The sequence below is a fragment of the Anomalospiza imberbis genome, chromosome 1 (assembly GCF_031753505.1).
Source record: "Anomalospiza imberbis isolate Cuckoo-Finch-1a 21T00152 chromosome 1, ASM3175350v1, whole genome shotgun sequence".
Lineage (NCBI taxonomy): Eukaryota > Metazoa > Chordata > Aves > Passeriformes > Viduidae > Anomalospiza > Anomalospiza imberbis.
In genome coordinates this window covers 150,349,102-150,364,937 of record NC_089681.1, presented here as the reverse complement: position 1 = coordinate 150,364,937, position 15,836 = coordinate 150,349,102, and the positions used below count along the sequence as shown (strand labels likewise).

At 46.1% G+C, this 15,836-nt stretch overlaps 1 long non-coding RNA gene across 1 annotated transcript; it reads right to left on the bottom strand.

The window, feature by feature from the left end:
* Positions 1 to 370: 370 nt before the first annotated feature.
* On the bottom strand, positions 371 to 3,500 carry LOC137485569 (uncharacterized). The gene is made up of 3 exons (XR_011005386.1): positions 3,262 to 3,500; positions 1,039 to 1,134; positions 371 to 504 (listed from the first exon to the last, which is right to left on the bottom strand). It is a non-coding gene; the product is annotated as an uncharacterized lncRNA (long non-coding RNA).
* Positions 3,501 to 15,836: the final 12,336 nt, after the last annotated feature.

Below are 15,836 nucleotides of genomic sequence, written 5' to 3'. Positions count from 1 at the left end.
GGGGACAACAGTGCCTTGCTGAATCCTTCACCCTCACATGGCACCTCAGCATAAAACCTGTTTTATTTGGTTTTCTGAGCGGCCAGGAAAAGTAATCTCTTCACTAGGGGACAGTTATGGGAGATGGGCATGTGTGCCACCAGGATGATCTTCATTTGTCACCAGCTTCTCTTCTTTCCTGGAGTCCCCTGAATACATTAAACTGCCTTAAAATCCAGAGCCTGGAATGTGAAATGTTACTGAGTGGGTGTTAAGGTTTCCCAGTCAAAACTCAGAGACAAGGCACTGTGAAGTTTCTTAACAAGCATTTAATAAGCACAGCAACCCTTGTGAGTTATGTTTGGAAAAATCCTTCAAATATTTGTGAGTTGGAATATATTTTAAATTACTACTCTTGGGTAGCTCCTCCTGCAGACATCCTTCTTTCTGTTGCTGGAATTCCACTCATGATCCTTCCCAGGTAACTCATCCAAATGGAGAGCTGACTGCAGGACATCCTCAGAGCTGGAGAAGAATGGCAGAATCTCAGATATTCACCTGCTGAAAGGTGAACAGCCTTAGCAGACCCTCTCTGGTGTCCCTTGAAGATTGATTTAGCTAAAGACATTTAAATTCCCTCCCGTCCCAGCAGCATTTCAGCCTTGGGATTAATACCTGCCTTAGCTCCACGCAGATAACATGACATAAACCCATTAAAAGGCAACCTGGACCACACAGCACCAATTTCCTGCTCCTGCATCCACCAATTCCGCCCATGATTTGTCTTTCCTGCTCATGCCTGTGCTGTGCTCCAGCCGTACAAATGTCAGCTGAAAGGGACACCAGCTGCTCTGCAATCCTCAGAGGCAATTTCTAGGCACAGCTCATAAATACCAGCTCTTAAATTTGGCTACGTCTGAGCCTTTCTAGCCCTGCTCCGCTGCCCTGCTCCCCACGGCTGCAAGGATTAAAGCTCCCCCCAGCCCTGCCCCTCCCTATCTTTGATCCTTTTGTCTGGCCTGAAGAAATCCAAGCTGAGATAGAAAGCATGTGGGATACATCAGCCTGGTAGAAAGCTCCTCCGTGTATTAGCCTTCTTCTGGAGGAGTGAGATTTTTGTGGTATGATGCACAGAGCCAAACCTGCCAGCATTCCCTGGAAAGCAAGGAGAACGGGGAAGGAGGGGGGTGGGGAGAAAAATCTGAGCTCATTATTTGAGACCTGAACGTGTCACTATACAAATATATCCTCATCATAAAACAAAATATCCACCCAGCTAATTTCCCCACTGCCACCTTGGTCAAGGGGCCCCTGAGGAATGGGAGTTGGAGGCCAGGAATATTGATCCATTTGGAGGGTGAGGGCTGGGTTTGTCCGTGCCAGTGAGGAGGAACAGCTGGAGGGAGCATTCCCGAGCAGAGCAACAGCTGGATGCCCCTGTGTCCATCCCAGCCACATGTGGCAGAGGCACGGCAGTGTTGCCACAGATCCTCAGGCTCTCCAGCACTGCTTCCATGGGCTCTTTCCCTCCCAAAAAATCCTCAGGCTCTCCAGCACTGCTTCCATGGGCTCTTTCCCTCCCAAAAAATCCTCAGGCTCTCCAGCACTGCTTCCATGGGCTCTTTCCCTCCCAAAAAATCCTCAGGCTCTCCAGCACTGCTTCCATAGTCTCTTTCCCTCCCAAAAAAATCCTCAGCCTCCTCTTTCCAGTGCTGCTTCCATGAGTTATTTCCCTCCCATCAAATCCTCAGGCTCTCCAGTGCTGCTTCCATGGGTTATTTCCCATAAAATCCTCAAGCCTCCCCTTTCCCGGGCTGCTTCCATGGGCTCTTTCCCTCCTATCAAATCAGCCTCCCCTCTCCTGCACTGCTTCCAGGGGCTCTTTTCCTCCCATCAAATCCTCAGGCTCTCCAGTGCTGCTTCCATGGGCTTTTTCCCTCCCAAAAAATCCTCAGCCACCCCTTTCCAGTGTTGCTTCCATGGGATATTTCCCTCCCATCAAATCCTCAGCCTCCCCTCTCCTGCGCTGCTTCCAGGGGCTTTTTCCCCCCAGAAAACTCCTCAGCCTTTGGCTGTTTGTCACCCGAGTGTCCCCACTGGCAGTGACACAGCACAGCCCCGGTCTCTGGCCGGGTGGCCGGGAGCCAGGGATTGTGTCCCGTCCATCCCGCGGGAATGACCTCGAGCGGTTCCAAACCCAGCAGCCAGGGATGCCAGGGCCGTTCCAGGAGAAGCAGATGACTCCTGGGTTCTGTCACAGGACGTTCCTAAAGCCGCTGGGCTCCCTCCCAAGTGGAATACCCTCCCGGCTGGAACACCACACAAAGGATCCCTCTGCACTCCCCCTCGTCCCAAAGCTGTGACAAATCACTTTGCCCTCCTCGTGCGTGTCACAAAGGGCTTGTCACCCTCCCTCGGTGACTGTCCCACCTCCCTTCATGACACCATCCCAGAAACCCTCCTCCCCCTCCCGGCCAACCTCAGGCGGTCAGAGCCAGCCCACAAACCCGGCTCCCTCGGGATGTGTGGATGACCTCTCCCTGGAAGCATCCCCATCCCACCGCTGTGCCTCAGAGGAGGGCTCAGCTCTCCAACCCCTGAAGCAGGAACCTCCTGTACTTGCTGCAAAGCCACAGGGCTCTTTGACCATCTGAAGGTTGCTTTAATTAAAACTAGAAATCAAATTCTCAAAATAGATACGACTCTATTTTGGGCTGAGTCCTTCTCTTCCACTGGCAAACACTGGCTGGGAGCCTTTGGCCACCAGTGGAATCAATTTATTTTAAAAGTGCTAAACAGCAGAGAAATAATTCCTGAAATAATGGGGCAGGACACAGGAATCAGCTAATTTGCTGGAATTTTAGTGCCCTTGTCCACGAAGTATTTGTCACCACAAAGTGTGGAGTGCTGAGGGCCTGAAACACTTCTGGCACAGCAGGCAAGCTGCTAAGGACAATAAAGCAAAGGCCCATAAAATCATGGCTATTAGAAAACCAGGAGTGACAGACTTTTTATTCACATTGGGGAAACTGAGGCAAGACAACTGACTTGTCAGAAGGAGGCTTAAAGTCTCTTCAATGCACTAAATCCTTTATCTTTGTTATGAATCAAATGCTAAATGGGTGAGGAGGAGTATTACTAACATTGACTCCTAACTTAATGGTTTGGAAAAGCTCCTGGGAAAATCTGGGCCAAAAGAAAGGTGTTCCCAACCTCTGTTTTCACAAGGCTTGAGGGGTGCAAAGCCTTCCAAGATGAATGCAATGCAAACATCATCTGCACCTGGAACAGAGGTTGTGTCTGCCCATCCCTGGAAGTGTCCAAGGTTGGACAGGGCTTGGAGCAGCTTGGGATAGTGGAAGGTGTCCCTGGCCATGGCAGGGAATGGAACAAGATGACCTCTGAGGTCCTTTCCAACCCAAACCATTGATTCTATCACCTAAATCCTATGCTGTTGGAGTTCTGGCTGCTGAGAATTTCAGACTTTCTGTGTTGACAGGCGCTGACCCCCAGGAGAACACTGCATTTGGCCTGAGGCCATGGAGAAGGCTTCCAAAATGGAATGACAGAACTGGGATTGTGGATATGGAGTTTGAATAGAAGTCTGTAATATCACAGAAAAGGGTGGAAAATTTACAGTTTGGGGTTTTAGAATATAGTAATATATATAAAGCAAGATGGAGGTTTTAGGGCAGAGGCTTGTCCTTCTTCTTCACCTTCTTCTTCCTTCTTCTTCATGGGTTTGTGTGGTTTTTTGTAATTAGACAGAAAAGTCCTTTTTTTGGACTTCGAGTGATTAGCTATTGAATTAAAAGTGAAAATAATTTAGGTGTCATTTCTTAATTAGACAGTTTAGCCTTAACAGGCCTTGTAATGAAAGATAGCTAGCAATTTTGTGCCTTGTTAATGAAGGACTGCAGAACTCACTGCTGTGAGACTGTAACATTGATAAGAAAAAATAAACATCTAAGCCTGAATGTGAAATCCTGTCTCGAGAGCTTCAATCCCTACCTTGACAGAGGTAGAAAAAATAAGCTGAAAACTGGCACTATGGTTTCCCTAAAACCCAACAACAATCCATGAGTGGCCTGAGGACATAAGCCATTAACTACACCACCCATCCAAAGAACCAGGGGATAAAATCCAACCTCAGCTGTCCTGGGAGGTAAATCTAGGGCAAATCTGGATGAGGATAAAACACCCCAGACTGGGGTGAAAACCAAAATCAGGCTTGAACAGCTACATTCCACCTTTTCCCAGCCTTGGGATAGGAGAAGGGGAAAAGGAACTTATTTAGGACATTGAGGGGCTGGAGTGTGTCCAGAGAAGGGAACAGAGCTGGGAAGGGTCTGGAGCACCAGGAGAGGCTGAGGGAGCTGGGAAAGGGGCTCAGCCTGGAGCAAAGCAGGCTCAGGGGGGACCCTGTGGCTCTGCACAGCTCCTGACAGGAGGGGACAGCCGGGGGGATTGGGCTCTGCTCCCAGGGAATAGGGACAGGAGGAGAGGGAACGGCCTCAGGCTGGGCCAGGGGAGCTTTAGGTCAGATATTAGGGAAAATGCTTTCCCTGAAGGGGTTGTCAGGCACTAGAACAGGCTGCCCAGGGCAGTGGTTGAGCAGCCGTTCCTGGAGGTATTTAAAATATGTGTGGATTCGGCACTTGGGGACAGGGTTTAGTCATGGCCTTGGCAGTGCTGGGGGAATGGTTGGACTCAGTGATCTTGGAGCTCTTTTCCAGCTGAAAATGATTCTGTGATTCTCTTTGCTTTCCTTTATTTGGTTTGCTTTGGTTTTCCTCGAGGTTCAGAAATGGGGATGGCTTTCTCCACAAATCCACACTTAATCAGGGTCAGAGCACCGTGCCTCTTCCCACTTCCCAACCACTGCGTCTGCTCTGCAGAACACCATTAATTAACCCCTGCACCAGAGCAGGGTTAGGCTTCTCTGCTGAACCCCCGCACAATTAAAGATGTTAAGGATGACACAGCCCCTGAGTGTACTGGGAAATGGGCTCAGACCACAAATTTGTTTCACGTCAGTCACCACCAACACTCCAGAGCCTTTGGCCACTGCTACCAAAACAGGCTGCTCCGAACTGGAAGAAAAACAGGAGAAAAAAATCTATTTTTCACAATAAAAGTGGATCCAACTTCTTTGGTGGCGCCGCTTGGTTGTCAATACTGGGACCCTTTCTCAGAATCTCCACAGATGGAATAAAAACAAACACTGACCTTTCTTTTCTGGCCAGGTGTAATCCAGAGAAATCACAGGATGTGTTTATCTGGTGGACTTCATGGATTGCTTTCACAGCCATCTTTCCAAGGCAAACGCAAGTTAGAGGGAATTCTCTTAGGGGCCAGATCCAGCCCTGGAATTCCCAGCTGGATCCCAGCTCACACTGGGATGTGATCTGCATCACAAATATAACAAAGCAGCAAAGCAAGAAATCAGAAAGAAAGGCTAAGACTAGACTTAGAGCTGGTTCTTGAGAGTAATTTCTTAAATTCCACGTTTTATGGGAAGTGTGGGATCAATTGGGATTAAAGCACAGGTTACACCTCACTCTTCCCATCATCCACAATAACACTACTGAGCCTGTGCTGAGCTGCACGTAAAGTGATCAGAGAAGGACGTTAATTACTTCATTAAAGTGCTTTGTGCTCTCTCTGGATGATGAGGCACCTGGGGATTGCAGTGGGATCAAAGGCAGGAGAAGTTTGGAGCCAGGCTGGACAATGGAGAAGCAGAAGAGGCTGTTGATGGCAGCTGTGCCTCACGAGCCATTCCTGCTCATATTCTTGGACTTCTTTCAGGATCATTCCACACCCTTCCCTTTCAAACACAAACATTCAGAAGTACAAATGCAACATTGAATGGTTTTTAAGATCCCTTCCAACTCAAAGTGTTCTACGATTCCATTCCTAAAATCAACCCTGACAAAGTGCATCCACCATCATCAGGATGTGCCACACAAAATCACCTTTTCCTGAGACCTCCTGGTGCTGGTAAGACCATGACACACTCACTGCACCCTCTGATCTCCTTTACACTCTGATACAATTCCTATATCCTGCAGCTTTAGGAGGATCAAGTCCAGATTCACAAATGTTTCCTTCAAACACATGAGCCATGTTGAGGGAAAAAAAAAAAAAAAAAGGAAAAGAAGACTCACTGCAAAATCTTCTGCAAAGACCAAATGTGGTGTGTTCTGTTTCTTTCCTTTTCACCACTCACAGCTGGAATTATTTGTGTGTCTTCAGCTGTTCTTAGGAAATTCCCAAGGAGAAAAACAGCCAATAAGCCACATCAGGTTTTATGTAAAATCCAGGATTTGGAATAGGTGAAAGATCTGGGGGGAAGTTCTGCTCTCTGGTGAGCAGTAATTTTTAGTTATTATTATCCCAATTAGTACCCCTGAAAAGATTTGACTTCAGTGGATCCAAGACAGGCAATAGCAGAATAAATTAAGAAAAACAACGTTTTGGGTTTTTTTTTCCTTCAGTTCAGCACTGAATCAACCCCAGCAGGGGAGGCTGGAGGAGATTCCTTCACTCTTGCTGTGGTCTATTTAGTGCTGTGTTTATCCAGAGCCTTTAAGGTGTCCACTGCAGGACTTTAATCTCATATTCCCAACAGCATCCAGCTCACAAACGTGCTCTGTACACAAGGCTGGTGGAAACGAGTCATTCTCCCAGAATAATCCCCATTCCTCATTCCTCCAGGTCCTGCCATGCCACAGCCTCAGGCTCAGGTTATGTCGTGCTCCTTCCCCTTCTCCATGGCCCTGTGTGAGGTCCTGCTGGAGCTGAAGCTGGACGACAGCCAAGGTGTCAAAGGGACACCTTCCCTTGGAGCTGTTGAGTGGAATGTCCTCGGTTTATGAACACTGGAGCAATTCTGGGCCCACGACCCTTGCGAGCATCATCAATCACCGATTTTCCTTTCCAACCCTCCTTACTTTTCATGGCACTTACCATGGCTGGGCAGAATAAATGCTGTCACTCCCAGCAGATCGCTGCAACTCGCTGGAGTTGCTGGGCTGGGTGCTAAACTTATTTTAAATGCTCAGAGTGGAGCCTCCAGTAGATTTGTGGTGAGGATTTTGGAAATCTGAGCATGAAGAAAGACCTTTCAGATATTCCAGCTCAATCCAAACTTAGTGTAAAACAGGATTTGTGTAACTTAGTGTTAGGGTGGAGGGTTTCTCATGGATAAAGTTGTGCAGATATTCCCAAAAAAATTCAGGGCAGTAATAGATGGGAATCTGTGGGACATGGATCTAATATCTGAGGTATTTCTAATTTATTGGTTTCTTGATTTATTCAAGATACTCCAGATAAATCAAGATAAACTTATTCAAGATAAATCAATATATTTATTTAATCTACCGCTTCATCTATCACTTGAACAGCTCTAGACATCAATGCTGAGATTATTTATTATAATCTCAGGGGGTAATCTCCATTTTAAAATACCATAACCAAGGAAAGAAATAAATAAAAAGCCTGAAATACCAGTTCAATTCCCTACAACTGCTCATTCTCATGCTTAACTGGACATCTTTGGATATTAGAAATTAGAATTTTATAGGAATTCAAATAACAACAGGCACAAAGCAACCTAGTCCAGAGCAGCAGTAAGGACTCTTCTTATTTTATGGAATTACTCAAGAAATAACCAGAATAGACGTGGTTATTATCTCCTAATGCTTTGGAGATATTATATTTTTTTGTGATTTTCCCTTCAAAATATTTCTGACCTAGCAAAATTATAACTTTTTATTTAGAGCATGACAATCCTGCTCAATTAACCTGTGCATGTCACTCAGATAAGATTGCTTGGAAATTTGTGGTTCCAAAGGGCGCCTGGACTATTGTTTGTGATGGAAAATTTTCTAATGGAAAAATGTCATTTCATCACAGAAAAACTTGTTCTTTCAGGAAGATACTACCTTAGACCCTGTCAGGTTAAGGGTAAAATTTCCCATCAGAGCCTGAAAAATATTCCCAAGCTTGAGAAAACAGATTGGATGAGCAAACCAGAGCCAGTGACCAATTTCTGGGGTTCATGAAGATGCAGGAATTTTATTCTGTAGGCACCCTTCCTTCCTATCTCTTCGTCTTTGGAGCTCCTTGGTTTCCTGAAAAGTTCTGCTGACTTCAGACAAAGAAATATCAATTTTCTCCATTATTCAGGTAGAAAACAAAAAATACTGACAGCATCTATCTGCCAGCTATGGATTTTAAGAGAAAGGCTGAACTTGGCCCTGTGTTCCATTTCCTACAGTTCAGACCCCCATGGTAATTCCAAATTCAGCCTGTTTCATTTCCAGACACAGGTGTGAACGACACTTTTCCAAATGGCAGTGGAAGTCCTCAGTCCTAGGAGAGGGCTCCTTTGGCAGAGTGAGGGGGAACAAGCAGAGGAAGGCTAAGGAGCCATTCCAACCTTGGATGCAATCAGGATGACACCACACATCCTTCCTGGGTGCTCAGGAGCCTCAGTCTTCCCAAAAATTCCCACGGGGCAGGTAAATGAAGCTCACCATGGAGTCCCTTCCCCAGGACAACACCTGTCCCTGCCAGAGCTTCCAGAGCCGAATCCCTGAGTTTTGGTGCAAAGTTCTTCCACGACTGTCCCACCTTGGGCTTTCCCACTCTCCTCTTTCCCACCCCAACTTATGCCCAAGCCTGCCTTGCACCGTGGCCAGCGGCAGGTGGAATTGCAGAGGATGAATTCCCACAGCAGGGGGGTGCACCCAGGAGTTTCCCCCAAAAGCTCCCGGACTCCTCCAGCCTTCCCAGACATCTCCACGCCCTCCACCTCCCAAAGCTGCAACCCAAAGAGCCCGAGGCTTTGTGCAGCCACTCTGCTGCCCTGAGGGGAACAAGAAAGGTATTTTCTCTGCTTGTCCCTTAATTCAATCGGCAAACATTCCCCACACAACGCAGCTGGGCTGGGAAGAATGGCCGGAGGCACCATCTTGCATTTGCCCAATGGATTAGCTGGTAATTGTTGGGTGTCTCAAATGCAAAAGGCCTCCTGACTCCTGTGCACGGCAGGACAAGGCTTGGTCTTTATTTAATTTATTGGTCATTATTATTTTCCTCCCCCTTCCTCACCCTGAGCTGTTTCCTAAATCCTTTTTCTCGGGAGGGAGAGGGAAGCAGGGGAGGGTTGTGGGGTTTTCATTAACAAAGCCTTGTGAGCCCAAGGGTGACTTTGGAAGGCAGGATATTGACCTTTATGGCTCCTAATGCCACATTACAACATCTAATCCCACATTCCAGGCTGGAAAATAGGGAAAGGATGGGCAGAAGAGAAAATGCCACTCATTGTGCAAAATGCCTTTACTCCGAAGGAAACTGAGGTCATTGCAAGGGAGGGGCAGAGACGTAGCAAAAAAAAAAAAAAAAAAATGGAACAAAATTCGATTTGGGTGGGTTTTTTTCTGAGCAGGTACAGAAATTTCCAATGAACAGAGGCTCTCTGGAACAATTTATCACAACGAGAATTTCGTCTCCTCTCCTTGACTTCTCACCCCTCCCCACACCCTCCCGAAATTCATCTGCTTTTGGCTCTCATCAAACATTTATCACCCAGGAGGTGAGAGCAGGGCAAAGGCTGCCCCAACCAGAGCCAGGGAGGAGCTGGACAGGAGGTGGGCAGTGATAAATACAGTCTGGGAAAGCTGGAGCTGCTCATCCTGGAGAAGAGAAGGCTCCCAGGAGACCTTAGAGCCTCTTCCAGCCTAAAGGGAGCTTCCAAGAGAGCTGGAGAGGAACTTTGAACAAGGCCTTGGAGTGACAGGAAAAGGGGGGATGATTTTAAGCTGGAGGTGGGTAGGTTTAGATTAAGTATTAAGAAGTTCTCCACTATAAAGGTGAAGAAACCTGGCACAGGGTGCCCAGAGAAGCTGTGGCTGCCCCTGGATCCCTGGCATTGTTCAAGGCCAATCTGGACGGGGTTTGGAGCAGCTTGGGATAGTGGAAGGTGTCCCTGCTCATGGCAGGGAGTGGAACTGGAGGATCTGTAAGGTCCCTTCCAACCCAGACCATTCTAACACTGTATGAAGAGCCCTTCCTTCCTGATGAAGAGTGGGAAACCCCCATTTGTTTTTCCCTGTGGGAAAACAAATAATGCTGAAAGGCAAAAACCTCTCCCTGTGTCCAGGGAGCAAACAGGCTCACCCCACCAATCCATCCCAAAGGGTGACAGTGTCCAGGACAAGCCAGCTGTGTCCCCATTATCTCCCTAAAATATTTCCCTCCTTGTAATTTGTATGGATGTTAAATTCTGATTATTAGTCCATGCATGTCTGAGCATAACATCATTGAAAGTCTTGCTTCAAGGCACTGTTACACACATAAACAAGGAAGAGGGAAAAAGAGGGATTTGGGCAGAGCAACCCTAAATAACCAAAAATACCTCAGTCGAAAAAGAAGAAAAAAAAAAAAAAAGAAGAAAGGAGGGACTTTATAACATTTGAAAGTCAACACTGATACCTGTGACCTAAAGAGCATCTCAAAAGGTTGGTTTGCATCCAAAAAAAGAGCCAGTGATGTTTCCAGCACAGCCTTTCCCACTGGTGCTTACTGGGACATTACAACACTGTCTGACCACGGGTTGGTTATTTCTTAACAATGCTTTTTTACCAGCAGCAGTGACAAAGCAAGGAACAGTGACACAGTTTGTTACAATCTTGGTGGCTGTTGAGCTCCGGAGAGGTTTTAATCTGGAAGTTTGTTTTTCATGTAAAAAGATGGAAATGTCATGTGGAAACAAATTTATTTTGATAACACTTTATTCTAGGAAAAAAACCCAATAGAAAATTAATGCTTTAAGAATAAAATTTCCTCATCTGCCATGTGCAGGGTGGAATGATTCATGTTATTCAAGCAATCTGGGGGAGAGAGAGGGTAAGGAAGGGGATTAACTTCTTGGGAAAGTTTACAGTGTTTTTTAAGTTACAGAATTCTCTTCAAAGCCAGGGGCAGATCCCACACATTTTGTGTGCCTTCCAGTCTGCCTCTCCGCAGATGACTGCGCTGATCCATCCCCACGTAGAAACCCAGACATCCAACTAATAATTAGAGTTCATTACTGCAGCCTCAGGAAGGCTCCTGGTGTCTTTCTTAGAGCCCTGACTCCCCATCTTGTCTGGGGGCAAGTGAGAAAGCAGAGGTTGTGGCCGGAGATCTGAGAGCTGGGGATGAACATGCTGCTGGAAAATCACCCCTTGGTCCCTCTCCTTGATCACATTCCGGCTCCTCTGCTCAGACACCCCACTTTTAAACCATTTTTTGTTTATGTTCACGCAAATTAAACAAAATAAACCGAAGCAAATCAGCCCTGACTAGATTTGGGTTTGCTCCCTTTCCACAAGACACACATCAGGGCTTTGCTCGCAGCACAGCCAAAACCAAAGGACAATTAAACTCCAGGTTTCCTTTTAAATTAAACATTCCCTTCCAGGTCGTGGGTTCTGCTCCAAACCAGACAGTGAATCCACCAAGGGGTCGGTGAAAGAGTTCAGTATTGTGGCACAGCTCCCTGAAAATCCCCCTCACGCCGTGGATTTCAGGGATGCCGACCCTATGAACTCCTGCTTCGGGATGGGAACATCCTGATTTTTCACCAGGTCTGCAGAGGGGGAAGGATGTTTGTTATTCTTGAGGAATTTTATTATTTTTTCCTGGATTCACAACAGCACAGAGGCTTGGAGGAGCTCGTTGCTTTGCTAATGTGTGGTTTGCAACAGGAGCTGCGGAAAGGCTCCTTGAAGGAAAACCAAACTGGCTTCGGGAATGAGCCAAGCCCAAGTGTTTGGGAGGGATTGGGGGAAGAGGATGAGGAGTGGGGACAGGGAGAGGTAAAGAAGGGTAATAAGAGCTGTGTGTGGTACTTCCACACAGAAAAAAAACTCTTGAGGAATGGATTTGGGATGCCTCCCTTTGGAAATAGTTGAAAAAAGGAAGCAGAAGGCTGCATTTAAGAAGAGGTTAGAAATGTTTAAAGAGCAAATAGACCCAAAAAACCCCAAACCATGTCCTTGAGGGCTCCTCTCCCATCAGCATTCCCATTCCAGGAGAGCACACTGGGTAAGGCTACGTGACCAGTGAATGTGTCCTGACCCCAGCTGCACCACAAGAATAATAGAACTCATATTGTGCTTTCCTCTGGTAGAGTTCAGAACACTTTATGGGAAAAGTTGTGTTTTCCACAAAAAAATGTTCTCCAACAGGAACTGGAACTGGGAAAACAAAACAAATGAACCCCAACTTTTATAAATTTTCCATCTAAAATATAAAAATGGGAGGAAGAAACATTTTAAAGAGGGGAAAACAGTTTTGCTTAAAACTAAAACATTTCACTTCTGAGAAAAAAAAAAAAAAAAAAAAGCCAAGGCACGGGGGAGGTTCAAGTGGCTTGTCCTGAATCCCACTTGGGACTTGCACCTACATCTCCTAAGCCACAAGTGAGTCTGTCTTCAGTTAAACTGTAACGTCAACAGTGATTTCAGGCAAATATTGAAAAATGAGTCCAGTTTTACTGGTAAAGGCGCCGGGCTCTAAACCAGCTTCCGGAAGAGCTCTCATTGCCCACACACGTTACCCAGCACTGGGGTGGAACAGCGGAGAAGGCAGGAGGATCCCAGAGAGAACATTTACCCCTCTGAACACCCACAAGCCTTTTCCAAGGCTCCCAAATCCCTGCTGCTCCACTTAGGCAGCTCCTGGGAATGAATTCCCCTGAATGACACCGAGTTTTGGCTTCTCCAGGTCCTCCAGGTTTTCTCCCGAGCAAACAGCCTGTTAATCCTGCATGGAGTTTTCCCAGAGCCCACGGATCATGAAGACTCTCAAGATGTCATCTGCCACTTCAGAGGGACTAAGAGAGCCAAGAATAGCAGAAAGCCAGAGCAGCACATACCCCTGGGTGCTCTACAGCTGTGCTCCAGCCTAAGACCTGTAATTTTCACACCATTTCTCACCACCCTACATTCAGACAACTCCGTTTTCCCAGCTCTGTGGTCTGAACACCCAGATCTCCAATTTTTACATTGTCTTCTCATTCCAAAGGGTTGGCAGAGCCTGGAGGCAAAATGCTTTCAGTGCGCTGTGCTCCTTGCTCTGATTTATATTGGCTTCTGGAATTAATTCTTCTGTTTAATAATTATTTAATTAAGCAAAAAGGGGTGAAAAATACACAAGCAATGACATGGATGGGTCGATGGATGTTCCATGATGGTTTTACCACACAACAGCTGTGAGTGACATGGGACACTGAGAACTGGAGAGGAAACCACAGTGGAGTGAGGCAGAAAAAGTCCATTCTACCTCCTTTCCACCTCCTCCTTTTGTGGGGGGTGAAGAAATCTTTGAAACTTTCAGTCCTTACCCATCTTTTTAAGTTAAACATGCACACTTCTCCCGCTGATAGAGGTAGAGAGGTCATTTGTGTAATCAAAACTTTAAAAAGGGGGAAAAAAAGGAGAAATTCTTTATTTGGAAGGTAAATTTGTAGCTTGGATGTTGGACCATCTGTGCAGTGACCAATGTAACTCATCTCTCAGCTGGACCCAGTCACATTCCAGCAATACCCTCACCCTAAATGAAGCAAATCTGTTCCAGATGGAGAGATTTCCAAAGAATTTTACACCTCAAAACAGCATGAGGTGTAACCAATATAATCTTTCATCCAGTGGGACAGTAGAGGATACAGAAAAACACCTCGTAAGGTGGATGTCTTTTCCTGACTTAATGGGAATTGGAGCAGAAATGTTGGATCTGCAATGAGACCTTGACACAAAAGCCAAAGCTTGGTCTCTGCAGGAGGATATTGTTGCTTTGGGTTGAGGATGTATTATTCAGACATAAGAGTAAGTGATCTTGCCAGTGAATCCAGTCTCCAAGGTTTTCAAACCAAACTGGGCTTAGATATTTATATTTTTATTTTTTTTCTTGGTATCTAAGTGAGTTTAGGTGCTGAAGACTCAGTGAGTGCTCTTTCTATACCTCTTCTGGACTACTGGAAGTTGTGCTGGATCCAGATCTGCAGCCAGCCCTGAAACAGAGCGTGCAAAGAGAAAGGTTGACACAGCACCTAAGGCACGTCTCCAAAATGTAAATGGATTAAAAGTCAGACTTCTGTATTATTTATTGGCAGATAAAGGCTCGGAGAAACAGCATCCTTTACCAATGCCAGTGGCCGATAGCTCATTGCACTCAATGATGCCTTGTGCAGGCTGACCTAGAACAGAGACTGGGCAGAGCTGAAGAATGAAGCAGGGATTTATTAAAAGGATCTCCTCCATGGATCCACCTTGGGCAGCACAAGAGCCCAGCCAAAGCTGCACCCAAGATGAACCAAAATGGTCCCAAAATGCACGACCGCTCCCGGGGGCTCTCACTGTGATCAGCTCTGCTCCATTTGCAGATTGGAGTTCATTGTCCCATTCCAGCTTTAGCCCATGCAGTCCCATCCTGCTTGTTTTTCTCTCCAGCCCACGTTGTTTGTGCTCTTGGGCCTGAGATTTGGATCATTTGTCCTTGGTGCCCAGCTGGAGAAGGAATTGTTTTGTCTCCCTGCTCTGTGAAGAGAGCTCACCATCCTCTAATGTGAACTCAGAACTAAAGCAGCACAGGATCTAAAAAAATATAAAAGCTCGAACTTGAAACATCATCAAATCCTCTCAGGCTCAGGAATTTCGTAGAGCAGATTCCTGGTGTGATTATCTGCAATTTTTTCAAGGATGGGTCTTTCATAGAAGCCTAAAAAACAAGATCTGTGTGAGGAAAACACTTGCCAGCAATTGAAAGAAAAGAGAAACTGCAGATTGGCCAGGTCTGTCAGGGATGTCTTCTCCAAACTCCAGCTAATCAGGGCCAAGGGAATATCTGTCTCCCTGGATTACAGCAAGGGGCCCATCCCAATGCTCTGGGTGACAGCCCTTGTGAGAGATGAGGGATGAAGGTCAGCTTCAAGGATTCCTCTGTCAGAGAAGGAAAATGTTGTTGCTGCCACTCTGGCAGCCAAAACGTACCTTGGGCTGGAGTCCTCTGTACAGAGATCTGCTGGGGATCATCTCCTGCCCTTTTTGTCCCACTTTTGGAGTGGGAATGTTGTCTGAGAGGGACTGCACATCCAACACTCATCCATCTCAGCGAGGCACTTCCCAAAGGACTCTCCCACTACCCTAAGGGTGCCCATATGTTGAGCCAATAGATTTTGGGTCAAGATCTAAGCCAAATGGAGTTCACTCTTCCAGGTGCTGTATCCATCCCTAAAGCACCATAATGCACATCCTGGAATATTTGGGGTGGAGGCGAAGAAAAATGTTTTTTTGAGAGAGGGTCCCAGTGACTGGAACAAAAAGAAAACTGCATTAATTTAAATTAGGATCAGACTTGCTCAGAAAATCAAATAAACACCAAAATCTGTCTATCCACATCTGAACTTTTCTCTTACTCTTAAAAAAACTTAAAGGAAAAAAATCCCAGTTTGGCTTGGATTAAACTGAGTTGAATACGAAGACCAAAACCAGTCACTAATTAATGGTGTCTCGTTTTCTGGTATTTATGCACCATAAAAATTAATAAGGGACTTCTCTGGGAAAATAAATTGTTAGCTGGAAAACCAGCTTTGGCCTTTGGTTTTTTCCTGTTACTCATAACTTCTCAGTGAGATTCCTTGAAACTTTGAGCTGGTTCCTTCCCAGGAACTTTTAGCAACTTCCCAGAGCCAAGGTTTCAAATGAGGCATTGTTGCAGCCTCCCTGATATCAGTGGAGAGAGACTAGGTGTAAAATTTGAATATTCATGCTGATTTCCAGACCTCATATTCTAAAAAAAAAAAA